The sequence below is a fragment of the Pan paniscus genome, chromosome 14 (assembly GCF_029289425.2).
Source record: "Pan paniscus chromosome 14, NHGRI_mPanPan1-v2.0_pri, whole genome shotgun sequence".
Classification (NCBI taxonomy): domain Eukaryota; kingdom Metazoa; phylum Chordata; class Mammalia; order Primates; family Hominidae; genus Pan; species Pan paniscus.
This window is the reverse complement of record NC_073263.2, coordinates 82,633,247-82,651,232: the sequence shown is the minus strand read 5'-3', so window position 1 is coordinate 82,651,232 and position 17,986 is coordinate 82,633,247. Positions and strand designations below refer to the sequence as shown.

The window sequence follows — 17,986 nt, the reverse complement described above, 5'->3', positions numbered from 1 at the left end:
GCTTACGTCTAAATAGGAGGACCTAGAGTAGTTTAAATTGAGGCCATGAAGCAGCCGGGGAAGTCTCTCATGTGTAGCTCTCCTGAGCATCTAATTAACTGTCTGTGATATTTGTAACCTCTTCAAACAGTCTGCATAGTCATTTGGATAAACATTTAAAATATTCTAAATTTATTAGTATTCTAATAAATAATTATAGATTCAGCTACCACTGAATCTACAATATACATTTACTGGCACATAAAATAAATTGCAAAGTGTGATTGCTTATATGTTCCTCTGAATAATATGAAAGAATGACTTAGAAACTATAGCACTTCACACCTGTACAGTGAACTGCCTATACCTTAAAGAGTTTTCACATGGGATTTAGATTAAACATACCTGCATATGTGCATTAAATATAATAAATATAATGGGTATTATGTATAAGTATTTTATATCAATATTTTTGGACATTCATGTCTATAAACTATTAGTTACATTTGAAGTAAAATTCACTCTGTACAGCTATGAAAAAAATGTGTATTAAAAAATAAAGTGTCTACAACTAGTTTCCTTTTTTAAAGCAGAATTCAAAGAAAATAATGTCCAATTCTGCCTATACTGATAGATGACATTAATGAGATAGTGCATTTATTGTATTATTCTCAGTGTCTGCAACTTCACTATAGAATAAGGAGAAATTGCCCAATCTTTTTTCATTTTTGCCAAATTGCACTTTGGCAAATAATGACTAAAATGACTTTGTACAAATATTTTTCACCATAAGCCTTTTTCTCAAAGTTATTGGGATTTAAATTAATCATTATTATGTTTTTATAATGTCACCTTTTAAGGAACTCAAGATTGATAGGTATAATTTGAAGGGCAGTGCAGCTCCAAACATCTGAATACCCCCTGCACACATCATACTGACTGATATCTCACTATTAAAGATTCATTCCACTGGGATAGAGTTTTAAGAAATATAAATATTCAAAATATCCAAAGAAGAGGCAAATTTAAAAATTTAAAAGCTCACAGGAAGTCTCTATTTTTATCAGTGGCTACCTGATCAGGCAGGAACTAGAGAAAAGCTAGATGAAAACAAGTTAGAGAAAAAGGGGTAAGAGACAGCAGAAACACTCACTTTCCACAGGGTCAGGAGAGGGTGCCAGAGCTCCACTGCTTATACTTTACATATGTAGGGGCAGCCAATCTTGTATACATATTCGTGAGTCTGACAGTATAACAAAATTTTGCCCACCTAACTCTTAACATTGATAAAGCATGGCTTCCTCTAAATTATTATCTCTTCAAATTTAAGTATCTTGGTTTTATTTTGAAGCATCCTTTGCCAAAAGCAGATATTAATTCTATGGCACTTAATATGTAAAAACCTTAATGCACAACGACCAAGGGCATTGGAAATACACAGATCTAGATTTCATTTCTAGCTCCATCAAATGCAATGTGCGACACCATATTGACTTCAATTTCCTGGTTTCCAAATATACAGAACAAAGACAATAACAACGTGTTGAATTGTTTGCCACTAATGTTTACAGTTTATGCGTATAACATATTATTTCTCTCACTGAAACATTTGATAACATTTTAAATATTCATAAATATTTTATCCATTATAAAATATTTATAATAGTTTTTCTCTTTACCTCAAGTTTGATGTAAAGATTTAATTAAATAAGCTATCAATAATAATGTCTGGTAAAATATAAGATGTATATAAATGGGGTAAGTGTGTGTGCTAAATTAATACTACTGTCCTTTCATTAACTTAGGAGCACTGGGCAAATAGACCATTTTATTAGACTTTGTTTATTTTATAGAGTATTGTAGGACAGTGCTTCTCTGAAGAACAGACCTAATCTCTGCATTTATGGAAAATCTATAGTAGGAAGCAGTCATAAGCCTTTGGTTTTATTTTGGTTATGTTTTGGTTTTTTGCCTCTATTACCTTTAGGACATGCTTCCTCAATGCTCGACCTCCAAACTGAGTTTGTGTTAATGCATGGATTTGAGTCTTCCTTTCTATATTCAGGTAAATGTGGCTCTCGCTGTCTCCATATTACAACATGTCAGATAAGTTTATGTGTAATGTCTTTTGAAATTATTCACAAAAATTGGTTATCCCATCCTTTATATTCTATACATTTTAATATGATATTTCCTTTTGCAATAATTGGCCCAGGAGTCTTTTAAATAAACTTTTGCATAATTACAGCAACAGAAATACTATGAATTTTATAGAACATGCCATGCCACGGTCTTTTTTTTTTTTTTTTAATAAACAAGGTCATATTTTGCCACACAGGCTGAAGTGCAGTGGCGCGATCGAAACTCACTACAGCTAGATCTCCCGTGCTCAAGTGATCCTCTCATTTCCACTTCCTGGGTAGCTGGGACTAGCGGCACGTGCTACCAGTGCCAGCTAGTTTTTTTTTGTTTTGTTTTGTTTTTTAAATATTTTTTAGAGAAAATAGTTTCACCATGTTGCCCAAACTGATCTTGAGCTTCTGGGCTTAAGCAATCTGCCTGCCTCCACCTCCCAAACTGCTGGAATTATAGGTGTGAACCACTCACTGCACCCAGCCCATGCCATGATCTTTCAAAAATCAGTTGGCTGCATTCTCTGCACTAGAGTAAAAACATATATACAATTTTAAAAGTCTTAAGCTGCTATAACCCAAGAAGATCACCGTGCCTTTAAAGATATTTAATCAAAGGTCAAGAATAAGAAAGGTTGAATGAAAGAAAAATTTATAATCACTTTTTTAATGTAAAATAGTTATATTGTTTAATCATTAAAGAAGAAGTTGTGGTTTTGATAGTTTTAAAGGTTACAATCTTGTGGTTATAATTATCATAATTACCAAACCTTGTGTATGTTAGGCAAACTTTAATGAAATTCATTTTGTCACAAATTCTTTACTGAATAAACTAATTTGTTGAAAAAAATAAGGAACTTAGAAATTCCCCAGTAATCTTAGTTAATACAACTAAAAGATGGCCATATGGCATGGCTGCAGTAGTCACAACTGTTTTCAAAAACTCAGTTATTTTCTAGATGGAACTGTGGGCTTACATACAATTTCAGATCAACATTTAGCTAAAAGGTTTCAAAATTGGGTAAGGACATATTCCTACATTTCTAAAGCAGGCTTTTGGCCATTTGCCTACTTTATTAGACTTTATTTATTGAGTTCAGAGAATATGCTGGAATTAAAAGCTAGAATTCACAGTTTTGGAAATCAAATATATGTTGTAGCAGGGAGAAATATTTTTACCTTTGATCTGTGACCAATAAATCACAAGACAGTGCCTATCTTCAGATGAAATAGAGTATTCGGCCACAGTCACTTTGATATCACTCTTACTAAAGTGTCATCACATCAGCCCTGTCAAGTACTTAATTACAGAATTGCTTTTACTAGGAAATACATACAGTTGATATTTTTCACCTTATTCATCTCAAGCCTTACCACCTTTTAAGGAAACTCTTAATATCTACATTTGTATTATTTTGTATAATTTAATTTTGAAGTTTGTTTAATTTGGAAAAAATATGCATCATATTTTAGGACTGTGAGAACTGAATTTTGAGTATAAATCAGAGCAATACATTTTGGAGAGCAATTTGGTAGTATTTTGAATTTCACTATCAGACAACATAAAATTTCACACACACACACATACACTAATACATGAACAAATATTTTTCCAGTCCCTTTGCCTGATCAACAATGAATCATTTTGTTATGAAGATGCATATCCTCTTTTATGTGGAAGAAAGTTTCTTCCATTATTTAATTGATTATTATTCTTTTTATCTTCAATTTTTTCTGTATTTCCTAATTCATGTATATCAGACCTACTTCCATTCTCCAACTTGCTCCTCTTGTAACTGATCTTTTTGCAAAATCATATTTTTTCTAAATTTAAGAAAATATGGCCAGGCACGGTGGCTTATGCCTGTAATCCCAGCATTTTGGGAGGCTGAGGCGGGCGGATCACCTGGGGTCAGGAGTTCGAGACCAGCCTGACCAACATGGAGAAACCCCATTTCTACTAAAAATACAAAATTAGCTGGGGTGGTGGCCCACACCTGTAATCCCAGCTACTCGGGAGGCTGAGGCAGGAGAATCACTTGAACAGGGGAGGTGGAGTTTGCGGCGAGCTGAGACTGGGGCTTTGCGCTCCAGCCTGGGCAACGGGAACAAAATTCCATCTCAAAAAAAGAAAAAAAAGAAAAAAGAAATATCTTGACCTCGATTTCTCTACTGTTTAATCTTATGGTTATTGCCCCCTTGATAGTATTTTATTTTAATATGGTATTTTTGTTTGTTACTTGAAAGCATATTCTCCAAACTCAATTTGTTCTCTTTATATTGATGGCATTTGTTTTCAAATATTGTAGGCACTATGTACAATATACTGTAAGGAGACAGGATGCCTTTTACAAATTACAATATTCTTTTCAAAATTCTAAAATAATCATTTTTCTTCCAACCATGGAGTCATTTAATGTGCCTAATGATATTTCTGTATTCTCTCTTTTAATACATTATTTTTGGAAGTTTAAATGTGTTCTGTCAGATATATTGCAGACCCATCTTCAAATACCTGTATTACAGATAAAGGGAGAAGGAAGAAATTTGTGTTTACTCTCATTTTTTTTTTTTTCCGTATTCTACTGATCCAGTTTGCCATAATATGTTAAGGCTGAGTTAACCATGTGGGCAGCTGTAAACTAGGCAGGGGGCCCATATTTTGTCGAGTTGCTCCAGGCAGGAACTCTGGTAACTATAGATTCTGAGTCATGCTTAGGGGCACCTGCTCCCCTGTAACCACCACACTTGCTAGCTTGACAGCGTCCTCAGCTTTTGCCAGATTGTGAGCTTAACAAGGATCAATGCCAAGTCAGAATTCTACTGGAATGAACTGCCAGGCAGGGCAATTAGAGTAGAGAACAAGACACCGTTGCTCAAGGTTTCGTTTGGTTTGTTCTGTGTTTCAGTACTAGCTCAAGGATAGTTGATGCACAGTTCCTCTTTTCTAAAAGATACAATTGCCCTTTCACAAAGCCCACTACAATGCCTACATTTTACTCGGGCCACATTTCATGCCAAGTGTTGGTTAGAGATGAGTTTTGTGTCCAGGGCATCACGGAGGTAGCCCTGTCACCATTTTCTGAACAACTCAGCTTGTTCCTACCAACAACCCCATTGCTTCATCTTGATGTAAGCTTCTGCTAATCAAACTCTGGGAGTTTTCTAGTGCTTTCTGATAATTTCATTTACTCTGTTTAGAAGCAAAATAAAACATAAACACATAAAAAATATTTTCTTTGTATTGGTAGCTCATATCTATTTATGTCCTGTATAGAAATCTCTAGTGCATTGTTGGCACTCTTTCCTCTTCTGATTTAGGATTTTTATCCTTTTTATTATTTTTAAAAATTGCCCTTTATTATTACAGACATGATTTTGAAACAATGGAAATCTAAGAAGAAATTGCTTGTTAACATCTTCCAAAATAAAATTTCTATTTTAATTTGGTCATAAGAGCTTCCAGACCATGTCTTTGAATGATCAATTTTGACATATTTATATATCTACATATACATAATACTTAGGTATAATATTATGTATTATCTCTCAAATATGCATAGCTATCTATACATACAGCCCATTGTTTTTCTTCCCTCACATCATCCCTCAACCCCTGTCCTACCCACTACAGGTAGGCAAGATTAGCACTTTGGAGGTGGGGCCTGGTGGGAGGTGATTAAATCATGGGGACAGATTTCCCCCTTTTTGAAGTTCTTTGAAAATTCTCCAAACCACTTTCCAGAGTGGCTGAACTATATCACATTCCCACCAACAGTGTATAAGTGTTCTGATCTGAGTGAATTATTAAGTAAGAAAAATACAATGAAGATAAAAACTTAGAACTACCATTCAACCCACCAACCTCATTACTGGGTATATATATATCCAAAAGAAAATACGTCATTCTACCAATAAGACACATACACTCATATATTCATTGCAGCACTATTCACAATAGTAAAGACATGTAAGCAACCTAGGCCCCCGTCAATAGTAGATTGGATTTTAAAAATGGGGTACATATATACCATAGAATTCTACACAGCATTAAAAACAAAAACAAAATCAAGCCCTTTGCAGCAAAATGTATGCAGATGGAGCCCCCTATTCTAAACAAATTAATACAGAAACAGAGAACCAAATACCATATGTCCTCACTTATAAATGGGAACTAAATGTTAGTACTCATGGACATAAAGATGCCAACGATAGTCAGTGGGGACTACTAGAGGGGTGGTATGGTTTGGATCTGTGTCTCTATCCAAATCTCATGTCAAATTGCGATCCCTAGTGTTGGAGGTGGGGCCTGGTGGGAAGTGATTAAATCGTGGGGACAGATTTCCCCTTTGGTGCAGTTCCTATGATAGTGAGTTCTGGGTGACATCTGGTTATTTAAAAGTGTTTGTCACCTCCCCCTACTCCTGCTCCAGCCATGTGAAGTGCTGGTTCCTCCTTTGCCTTCTGCCATGATTTTAAGTTTCCTGAGATCTTCCCAAAAGCCAAGTAGATGCCAGCATAATACTTTCTGTACAGCCTATGGAACCATGAGCAATTAAACCTGCTTCCTTTATAAATTACCCAGTTTCAGGTTTTGTTTTATAGCAATGTGAGAACAGACTAATACAAGGAGGGAGGATGGGAGTGGGTCAAGGATTGAAAATTAACTATTGGGCTCTGTGCTCAGTACCTGGGTGACAGAATCAATTGTATCCTAACCTCAGCATCACAAACATATCCAAGTAGCAAACTTGCATGTGTATCTCCTGAATCTAACATAAATGTTGAAATTTAAAAAAGTAAATAATAAAAGCTGCTTTGCTGTAACCAATAAGTACCAAAAGATAAAAGGGAAAAAAAAATGCTACTTGATTCTGAAAAATTATGTAGTTATAATTTAAATAATAAAAATGTATTAGTAAACAAAAATATTATACTTTAGATTAAAATAATGAATTCATTTCTTTATTAAAAAATAAAAATATTCACCCAGATCAAAAGACATGGGTGGATTGACATAATATTCACTTTTATGAGTGGAATCCACTTTATTTAACCATTCCCCATTGGCATTTATATTGTTTATATTTTCTGCAGGTACAAAAATATTGCAGCAGTATTCCCTGTATATAAATGTATTTTAATTAATATTTTATTCAGTGGATGGACTAAAAAAGTGACACTGTGTGGAGGAGCTTTTATGGTTTTAATTTTGAAAGTTTTAATATCAAATTCTTTCCCTGATAGTTGTGAGATGTTAATGGTATCTTCAGAAGTTCCCGGCCAGGGCCAGCGCCTCACACCTGTAATCCCAACACTTTGGGAAGCCGTGGTGGGCAGATCACAAAGTCAGGAGTTTTGAGACCAGCCTGACCAATATGATGAAACCGGGTCCCTACTGAAAATACAAAAATTAGCTGGGCGTGGTGGTGGGCGCCTGTAATCCCAGCTGCTCAGGAAGCTAAGGCAGGAGAATTGCTTGAACCAGGGAGACGGATATTGCAGTAAGCCGAGATCGCACCACTGCATTCCAGCCTGGGCGACAGAGTGAAACTCCATTTCAAAAAAAAAAGTTCCAGTGACTTTTTATGATTTGTGGATTGATTTTTGAGCATAACAGTCACCTGTTGATACAATTCCAAGTGAGTCAGGAAGCTGAAAGAAGTCAAGTCCTGCTTGTCAAAGCAAAATGAACATATAAATGGTCAGGGTGAAAGGCGGATGATAAACAAAAGTTCTTTTGAAAGAGCTTGACACATTGATATCACCAAGAATTGGGAACAAGTGGTAAATAAATTGAAGTGTACCAAAATATTGGAGATGTTAAAAATAATACTGGGTTTATGTGTATTGTACATGGGGAGAATTTGCAGAATATGTAAAACATGGCACCTTACAGAGCTAAGTAAAATGGAAACAAACCAGTTTGCATGTGTGTTCATTATTTTTTAATGCATTTGTTCAGACACATAGGTAAATGCCTGAAACTGGTAACTGAAGGCTATACTGCTAACAGCTGTTGCACTTGGGGAAGATGGTAGAATTAACCATCAGCGCAGGAAGCCCTTCATTTTGACCTCTATAGAACTCTGAAATAGTTTCATTGATGGCAAACATGTATTTGTTTGCAAAATGCAATTTTTAAAAGAGGTAAAAGGCAGAGGAGGATGAGATGAAGGAAGAGAAGGAGTGGGAGGAAGAACAGAGGTGAAAATTAAATCAGGTCAAAGTCCAAAACTGCACAGTGGTTTCAGAAAAAACTCAAACATTGTCTGGCTTATTCAGTGTCTGCTCTTTGTATTCCTTTTTCAGTGGAGATAACTTTATCACCAGCTCACCTCAGCATCTTCCAAACATACCATCATTTTTTTTCTTCCTTTTCTAGTTTTCTTCTTAATAACATATATTATTACAGTTTTTATTTTATAGAAATGCCTACTTTATTTAAGAAATATCATCTGTGAATACATTATAAAATATGAGTCACTAGCTTTACATCTATTTAGGTTCATAAATATTTTCAACTTATGTCTGTGTTTTCTAATGCTTATAGTTCACACAATTACTCTTGGATTTCCAGAATGCTTTTGGTAATTTTTTTGAAAAGCAGCATCTTATAGAAATAAGGAAACACCCCCAGATGGACTGAAGAAGCGAATATTAAAATGAACATTTGTCACATGAAACTGACTTCTTTAGTAGACAAAGGCTGTGATGGCTGTACAATATTCCCCTTACTCTCTACTTCTACTTCCAAGTACTTAAATATCCTTAAAAAATATAAAGCTGTACTGAAAGGTGTGAAAATTTGATATGGTTTGGATCTGTGTCCCCATCCAAATCTCATGTTGAGTTGTAATTCTCAGTGTTGGAGGTGGGGCCTGTTGGGAGGTGATTGTATCACGGGGATGGAGTCCCCAAGAATGGTTTAGCACCATTCCCCTAGTGCTGTTCTTCTGACAGATTTCTCACAAGATCTGGCTGTTTAAAAGTGTGTAGCGCCTCCACACTTCTCTCTCTTCTTCCTGCTTTGGTCATGTAAGACGCACCTGCTCTCCTTTCCCCTTCTTCCATGACTTTAAGTTTCCTGAGGCCTTCCCAGAAACCAAACAGATGCCAGAATCACACTTCCTGTACAGCCTGTGGAAACATGAGCCAATTAAACTTCTGTTCTTTATAAATTACCCAGTCCCAAGTACTTACAGCAATGTGAGAATGGACTAATATACAATTCTATCAGAAAACTCCTGCCTCACCTGTGCCTAATTTTGACCTTGATGGCTTTTGATCCACTTGAACAGAGTTCATTATTGTGCTACCTCGGCACATAGAAGATGCTATTGTTCCTTCCTGTTAGAGACCCATTATAAAGATTTCTCCGAAGCAAATGCACTTTTCCAGGAGTAATATTTAGCACAGAGTTTTCTCCTCCCCACCTGTAGAATGTATAAAGAATATCAAAAAAGTAGTATACCGGAAAAGATTATCAAGTCCCATAGCTTTATGATCAAAGTTATGTTTTAAGTCCAATAGATGAAGAAAGATATGTTATCACTTCTTCTCCAAGCAAATCAAAGGAAGAAATATTTTATAGTTATTAAAATCACTAAATCACTATTTCTCTCTCTGTGTTGCTCTATTTCAGCTTTTTACTCACTTTTAGTCCTCTTTTAAGCCTGTTTTAATGATATTTAAATAACTGCTCTGTCCCAGATAATGAAACTTGTCTAATATAGAGATTTTTGGCATGATTCATTTACTGTATTGGTTCACCTTGTGTGACAAGTATACTGAAGAGTTCATAAAAAAATGACAACATGGTGAATTGCCCTAATTGAATCAATGATCTAAATAGCCTTTTATAACTTAAATAATTCTGTTTAGCTCAAGCCATTAACGTGACAATAATTTTAAGGGATATGCTATTGAAAATTGCTGTTCTCTTGCATATATTAAATCTTCAGGCCTAGAACTCTATTAATGAAAATATAATTTCAGCCTTACCAACGCATTCATGAAAGTAAGTTGATCTTTATACAGTGTATTGCAAAAACTAATGGCATTTTTTTCCTATAAATGAAAGCTGTAGGGATGTTTGGGATTGTTTGTTTCTTTTTTTGCTACTGCATTTCGAAAAAAAAACGGTCCACAAATGCTAAAAAAAAAAAATCTAGTTTGATGTACCTTGTTTCAGTTGTCTAAAAAAATTTATCAAACTTAATTGGAGCTAACATTGGGATTAAAAACCAGCATGGCTTAACTTTATTTTTAGTTTCCTTCTGATATTTGTTCTTGGGGCATTACCTAACTACCTTTATATAAGTTAGGTATGCAGTACATAAAACATTTTTAAACTTATAGATTCATGGAGCACATGTGCAGGTTTGTTACAAAGGTATAATGTGTAATGCTGGGATTTGGGCTTCTACTGAACCTGCCGCCCAAATAGTGAACATTGGATCCAGTAGGTAGGTTTTCAACACTTGCCCCCCTCCCTCTCTCTTCCTTTTTGAAGCCCCTAGTATCTATTGTTTCTGCCTTTATGTCTATGAGCAGCACAAAAAAACTTAGGACACTTTTTTGCAAATTACGGAAAATTTGATCAAAACCGCCTTAAATAAGATAGAAATTTATTACCATAAAATTGAAATATTCAGCTTATATTAATTTCAAGCACAGATAAACAGGAATATTACCATTAGTAATTCTTTTGTCTTTTGTATTCATCTGTTTAAAGTATACATTTCATCTTTTTTTAGTATATTCAGTTATACAAACATCATCACTACCTAATTTTAGTATATTTTCATCACTACAGAAGGAAACCCCATACTCATTATGAATTACTCCTCAATCCCCACTTCTCCAGTCATAGGCAGCCAATAGTGTACTTTCTATTTTGATGGATTAGCCTATTCTAGATTTTACTATAAATGGTATCATGTGGTCTTTTGTGATTGGTTTCTTTTACTTAGCATAATGTTCTTTAGGTACAACCGTGTTGTCATAGGTATCAGTATTTCATTCCTTTTCATATCCAAATAACATTTGTGGTATACTACAGTATATATGGATATGCAACATATGTTAATCCTTTCTTCAGTTGATGCATATTTAAGTCATTTCTATTTTGGGATTATAAGTGGGCAGTCTTTTCACTTTCCAGATGGTGTTCTTAAAATGCAAAATTTTGTTATGTATTTGTCATGTACAACATGATAGTTTAAAGTATGTATATATTATGTAATAGTTTAATCTAGCTAATTAATAATGTATTGCCTCAAATAGTTATAGTTTGGGGATAATAATGCTTAACATCCACTGTCTATGCATTTTTCAAGAACACAATATATCATCATTAATTTTAGTCACCATACAGCCACCTTGTGCAACACATCTCTTGAACTTATTTCTTCTAACTGTAATTATGTATCCGGGGATCTACATCTCCTAGTCACTCAATCCCTGCCAACAACCTCAACCTCTAGTAACCACGGTTTTACTCTCTACTTCTATGACATCAACATTTTTAGATTCCACATTTAAATGAGCTCGTGTGGAATTTGTCAATCTGTGCCTAGCTTAGTTCAATTAGCATAATGTCTTCCATGTTTTTCCATGTTGTTGCAAATGATTGTGATGAAATCCAAAGTATTTATATATTGTCTTTGGTTACTTGTACTTTTGGTGTCATATATAGAAAATCATTGTCTAACCCAACCTCACAGATTTACTCCTATGTTTTGTTTTAATTTGTATAGTTTTAGCGCTCACATTTAGGTCAACGGTCAGTTTTAAGTTCATTTTTATATATAGTGCGAGGTAGGAGTTCAACTTCATTTTTTTTTCATGGATAACCAATTATTTCAGCCATATGGTTAAAAGACTATTACTCTCCCACTTGAGTTGCCTTTGTACCCTTGTCAAAAATACCTTTATTGTGAACATAAGTGTTTATTTTTTGATGCCACTTCTTTTCCATTGGTGTAAATATCTCTTCTACTCTAGTACCATACTGTCCTTATTACTGAAAATGTTTTCCTAAGTTATGACATTAGGAGAAATATGTCTTCTAATTTTGTTCTAATTTTAAAGATTGTTTAAAATATTCTGCATCCTTTACATTTCCATACAAAATTTGGTATTAGCTTCTAACATTCCACAGACATAAAAAAATGAGAATTTGTTTGGGATTGTTTGAATCCACAATATGATTAGTTTGTGGAGTATTTCAATTTTAATGATATTAAGTTGACCAATCACTGAACACGGAATTGCTTTATGTTTGTTTAGATATTTTCTCACCTTCAACAATATTTTGTAATTTTCATTGCACAAGCCTTCAATTTCTTTTGCTAAATCTATTTCTTTGTTTTATTTATTTTTTGATGCCATGGGAAATGGAATTGTTTTCTTCACATAATTTTTATATTCTTCACTGTTAGTATAGGGAATTATTATTGTTTTTTGTATGCTAATTATGTATTCTGCAGCCTTACTGAATTTATTAGACATATTAGACATAATCAGCTGTGGGGGTGTGTTTGCTTATGCTTGTGTGTGTATTTCTTAGGATTTTATATATAGAAGGTCATCTTATCTATGAGTAGAGATAAATCATTACCTCTTCCTTTCCAAAATGAATTTCATTTTTTAAATATTTTTATCTATTTTATTATTTTTAATTTTTATGTGTACATAATAAGCATATATACTTATGGGGTACATAAGATATTTTGATACAGACATGTAATGCATAATAATCACATCTGGATAAATGGGATATCGATTACCTCAAGCATTTATCCTTTGTGTTACAAATAATCCAATTATACTATTTTAATTATTTTAAAATATACAATAAAATTATTATTGACTACAGTAACAATGTTGTACTAGTAAATACAAAGTGTTATTCATCCTTTCTAACTATTTTCTTGTACCCATTAACCATCCTCACCCCCTTGTCCCTCTGTTCCCAGCCTCTGGTAACCATCCTTCCACTCTCTATCTTGATGAGTTCAACTGTTTTAATTTTTAGCTCCCACAAATCAATGAGAACATGTGAAGATTGTCTTTCTGTGCCTGGCTTCTTTCACTTAACACAATGACCTCCAGTTCCATTCATGTTGTTGCAAATGACAAATCTCGTTCTTTTTTTTTTTTTAATGGCTGAATAGTGCTCCATTGTGTATATGTACCACATTTTCATTATCCATTAATCTGTTGATGGACGTTTAGGTTGCTTCCAAATCTTAGCTATTGTGAACACTATTGCAACAAACAAGGGAATGCAGATATCTCTTCAATCAACTGATTTTCTTTCTTTAGGTATATACTCAGCAGTGGGATTGCTGATCATATGCTAGCTCTATTTTTAGTTTTTTCAGTAATCCCCAAACTGTTCTCCATAGTGGTTATACTAACTTACATTTCCACCAACAGTGTACAAAGATTCACTTTTCTTCACATTTTTGCCAGCGTTTGTTATTGCCTGCCTTTTGGATATAAGCCATTTTAATTGGGGAGAAAATATATCTCATCGTAGTTTTGATTGGCTTTTCTTTGATTATTAATGATGTTAAATATCTCTTCATATGCCTGTTTGCAATTTGTATGTCTTCCTTTGAGAAATGTCCATTCAATTCTTTTGCCCCTTTTTAAAATCTAATTAGTACCTTTTTCCTATGGAATTGTTTGAACTCCTTATATATCTGGTTCTTAATCACTTGTGAGATGGGTGGTTTGCAAACATATCTCCCATTCTGTCTGTTGTCTCTTCACTTTGTTGATTGTTTCCTCTGCTATGCAAAAGCATTTTAACTTGATGTAATACCATTTGTCAATTTTTGCTTTGATTGCCTGTGCTTGTGAGGTATTACTCAAGAAATTTTGCTCAGACCAATGTCTTAGGGATTGTCCCCAATATTTTCTTGTAGTAGTTTCAAAGTTTGAGGTTTTAAATTTAAGTCTTTAATCCATTTTAATTTCACTTTTGTATATGGCAAGAGATAAGGATCTAGTTTCATTCTTCTGCATATTCATATCCAGTTTTCCCAGCACCATTTAATGAAGAGGCTGTATTTTCTTCAGCATAGGTTCTCGGCATCTTTGTCAAAAATGAGTTTACTGTGAGTGTGTGGATTTGTTTCTGGGTTCTCTATTCTCTTTCATCAGCCTATGTGTTTCTTTTTATGCCAGTACCATGCTGTTTTGATTACTATAGCTCTGTAGTATAATTTGAAGTCAGGTAATGTGATTCCTCCAGGTTTTTTTTCCCCTCAAAATAGCTTTGGCTATATAAATTTTAGGAATTTTTTTTCCATTCCTTTGAAGAATGTAATTGGTATTTTGACAGGGATAGCATTGAATCTGTAGATTGCTTTGGGTAGTATGGACGTTTTAATAATATTGATTCTTCCAATCCATGAACATATAAAATTTATCAGTTTTGGGGGATCCTCTTCAATGTATTTCATCAGTGTTTTATAGTTTTCATTATAGAGAGCTTTTATGTGTTTGATTAAATTAATTCCTAGGTATTAAATTTTATTTGTGGTTATTGTAAATGGGATTACTTTATTTCTTTTTCAAATTGCTCACTATTGGCATATAGAATTTCTGAATTATTGCATGCTAGTTTTTCATCCTGCAACTTTATTGCATTTGTTTTTCTGTTCTAATAGATTTTGTGTGAAGTCTTTACGTTTTTTCAAATATAAGGTTATATCATCTGCAAACAAGGATAATTTGATATCTTCCATCCATTTTGCATGTCCTTTATTTCTTTCTTTTGTCCGACTGCTCTAGCTAGAACTTCCAGTACTATGTGAAATAACAGTGGTGAAAGTGGGTATCCTTGTTGTTTTCCAGATCTTAAGTGAAAGACTCTCAGTTTTTCCTCATTCAGCATAATACTAGTTGTGATCTGTAATATATGGCTTTTATTATTTTGAGGTATGTTCCTCCTATACCCAATTTTTTTGAGGATTTTTATCATACTCTGACCTTTTATTCTACTAAGAAGAAAATGTTGAATTTTATTAGATGCTTTTTTAGCATCAACTGAAATGATCGCATGATTGTTATCATTCTTTCTGTTGATATGATGTAGAATATTGATTGATTTGTGTATGTTGAACCATGTTGGCATTCCAGGGAAAATCCCACTTGGTCATGATAAATGATCTTTGCAATGCATTATTGAATTTACTTTGTTAATATTTTGTTGAACATTTTTACATCAATATTCATCAGAGATATTTTCCTGTAGTTTTCTTTTTTATGAAGTGTCTTTGTCTGGTTTTTGGTAGCAGGGTAATACTGGCCTGGTAGCATGAGTTTGTAAGTATTTCTTCCTCCTCTATCTTTCAGAGTAACTTGAGTAGGATTGGTATTAGTTCTTCAAATGTTTGCTAGAATTCAGCTGTGAAGACATCAGATCCCAGGCTTTTCCTTACTAGGAGAATTTTTATTACAGCTTCCATCTCATTACTTGTTACTGGTCTATTCAGGTTTTCAATTTCTTCCTTGTTCAATCTTTATAAGTAGTATGTATCTAAGAACCTGTCCATTTCTTCTAGATTTTCCAATTTATTGACATATAGTTACTCATAGTAGCCATAATGATGCTTTGATTTCCTGTAGTATCAGTTGTAATGTCTCCTTTTTCATTTCTAATTTTATTTCTTTGTATTTTCTCTCTTTTTTTTCTTAGTCTAGCTAAAGGTTTTTCAATTTTGTTTATCTTTTCAAAAAACCAACTTTTTATGCCATCAATCTTTTGCATTGTCTTATTCATTTCAAATTCATTTATTTCTGCTCTGATCTTTATTATTTCTTTCCTTCTACTAATTTTGGGCTGGTTCGTTGTTGCTTTTGTAGTTCTTTAAGATGCACCATTGGATTGTTTATTTGATGCTTTTTCTCTTTTTTGATGTAGACACTTACAGCTATAAAGTTTCCTCTTAGTTTTGCTTTTGCCATATCCCATTACAACTGAAACTACAGAAATTCAAAGGTTTTAGTATGTTTTCATTACTATTTGTTGCAATAATTTTTTTCAATTTGTTTCTTGATTTCTTCATTGACCCACTGGTTATTCGGAAGCATATTGTTTGATTTCCATGTATTTTTATAGTTTCCAAAATTCCTCTTGTAATTAATTTCTAGTTTTATTCCATTGGGGTCAGAGAAGATGCTTGATGCTATTTCTGTTTTTTTTTTTTTTTTGAATGTTTTAAGACTTGTTTAATGACCTAACATCTTAACACCTATACTTAGGGATGATACATGTGATGAGGAAAACATTGTATACTTTGTAGCTGTTGGATGAAATCTTATTTAAATACCTATTAGATCCATTTGGCCTATAGTGCAGGTTAAGTCCAATGTTTCTTTGTTGATTTTCTGTCTGGAAGATCTTTGCATAGCTGAAAGTGGAGGGTTGAAGTCTCCAATAAACAGTGTATCGGGGCCTATCCCTCTCTTTAGCTCTAATAATATTTGCTTTATATATCTGGGTGCTTCACTGGAGCATGTTTTATAACTTAAATAGTTAAATATTTTTAAAATGTGATATAATTTTACATGCTTTTAATGGTGCTTATGTAATACAACTTGTGTAAGATATTTATGAATGATTAGTTTTCAAAATTTCTTGAATATTACAATATAGTATTCTTTACAAATGTTTGTTTGTAACTCTATCATATTGGGGTAGAATCCCAATAAAAGGATTGCAAAGTCAAAGGGCATGAACATTTTAAAGGCTTTTATACCATTTTCTGATCACCTTCTGGAAGATATTACCAGTTTGCTCTTCCTTCAGACAGTATGAGATTACTTTATTCCAAGTATGTGATAAAATTATTATTTAGACCATTGAACTAAATGCATGCTTAACTTCCAGTTCTTGCATATCCATATGTGTGTTATTTTTGTCTAATAACCATCCTGAATTTAGAGTATAGTATGATTTTCAATATACAAGTTTGGCAAACACTCACTTTTAAAGATATATATTTTTTCATGGATGTAACTGAAAGGCAGCTGTAGATTAAAGCACTGAATGTGTTTGTTGGCAAAAGTGATTTTGCTATGTAACACTGGAAGACAATTGAGTTTTAAATGTAACTTACACATGAAATTTAGTATCAGTCTCCAAAGGGAGTGTCTAAGCCCTGCTTGGAAGAAGACTATATATATGTTTGCTAGAAATACTAGTTGTGTTACTGATAATTATCATATTGTTTTACATATTTGAGTTTATACCTATTAACTCATTTACATGTTCTATTTTCCCATTTCTTTTTCTTTTTTTTCATTCTTTTGAACTAATTTTATTTTAATATTTTTCTCCTGGTTTGGAATAATGAACAATTTTTCTAGTTTGAATGGTTATCTCAAGAACTGCAGTATAAATAATTAACTTAGTAATTATTAGTAACTTAGGCCTAAAACTAATCAATATCTGTAAAATAATAGGACTTTTGTCTTTATATAATAATACAAGGACATTGTCTTTCAACCCCTTCTGATATGCTATTGTTGCTTTATATTTTAGTTTTGCTTTTCAATTTACATACGACAATCTAATTTTATGTTACCCTCAATATTTCTTTGGATTCTTGAACACATTTATATTTTTGTTCTCTCTATTCCTAGTCTATCTAAAATCTTCCATTTTAAAATACTTCTCTGTGTTCTGAAATAGCATCTCTTAGAATTTCCTTTTTGAAGATACCATAATGCAAATACCCTAAGCTTGATCTAAAAGTATTTTTCATTCTTAAAAGATCTTTTATATATCTAAAATTAAAGCTGGGCAGTTTATTTTCTCTAAAAATATGGAAGATGATATTTCATTCTCATTT

The 17,986-nt window shown here is 33.3% G+C and overlaps 1 long non-coding RNA gene across 1 annotated transcript in view; it reads right to left on the bottom strand.

Annotated features, from left to right (window-relative positions):
* Positions 1–17,986, bottom strand: part of LOC103783906 (uncharacterized) — a 39,447-nt gene that overhangs the window by 4,271 nt on the left and 17,190 nt on the right. The window contains exons 3-4 of the long non-coding RNA XR_004665965.4: positions 9,368–9,547; positions 9,161–9,251 (exon numbers count right to left, since the gene is read on the bottom strand). This is a non-coding gene — a long non-coding RNA (uncharacterized LOC103783906). The remainder of the gene's footprint in view (positions 1–9,160; positions 9,252–9,367; positions 9,548–17,986) is intronic.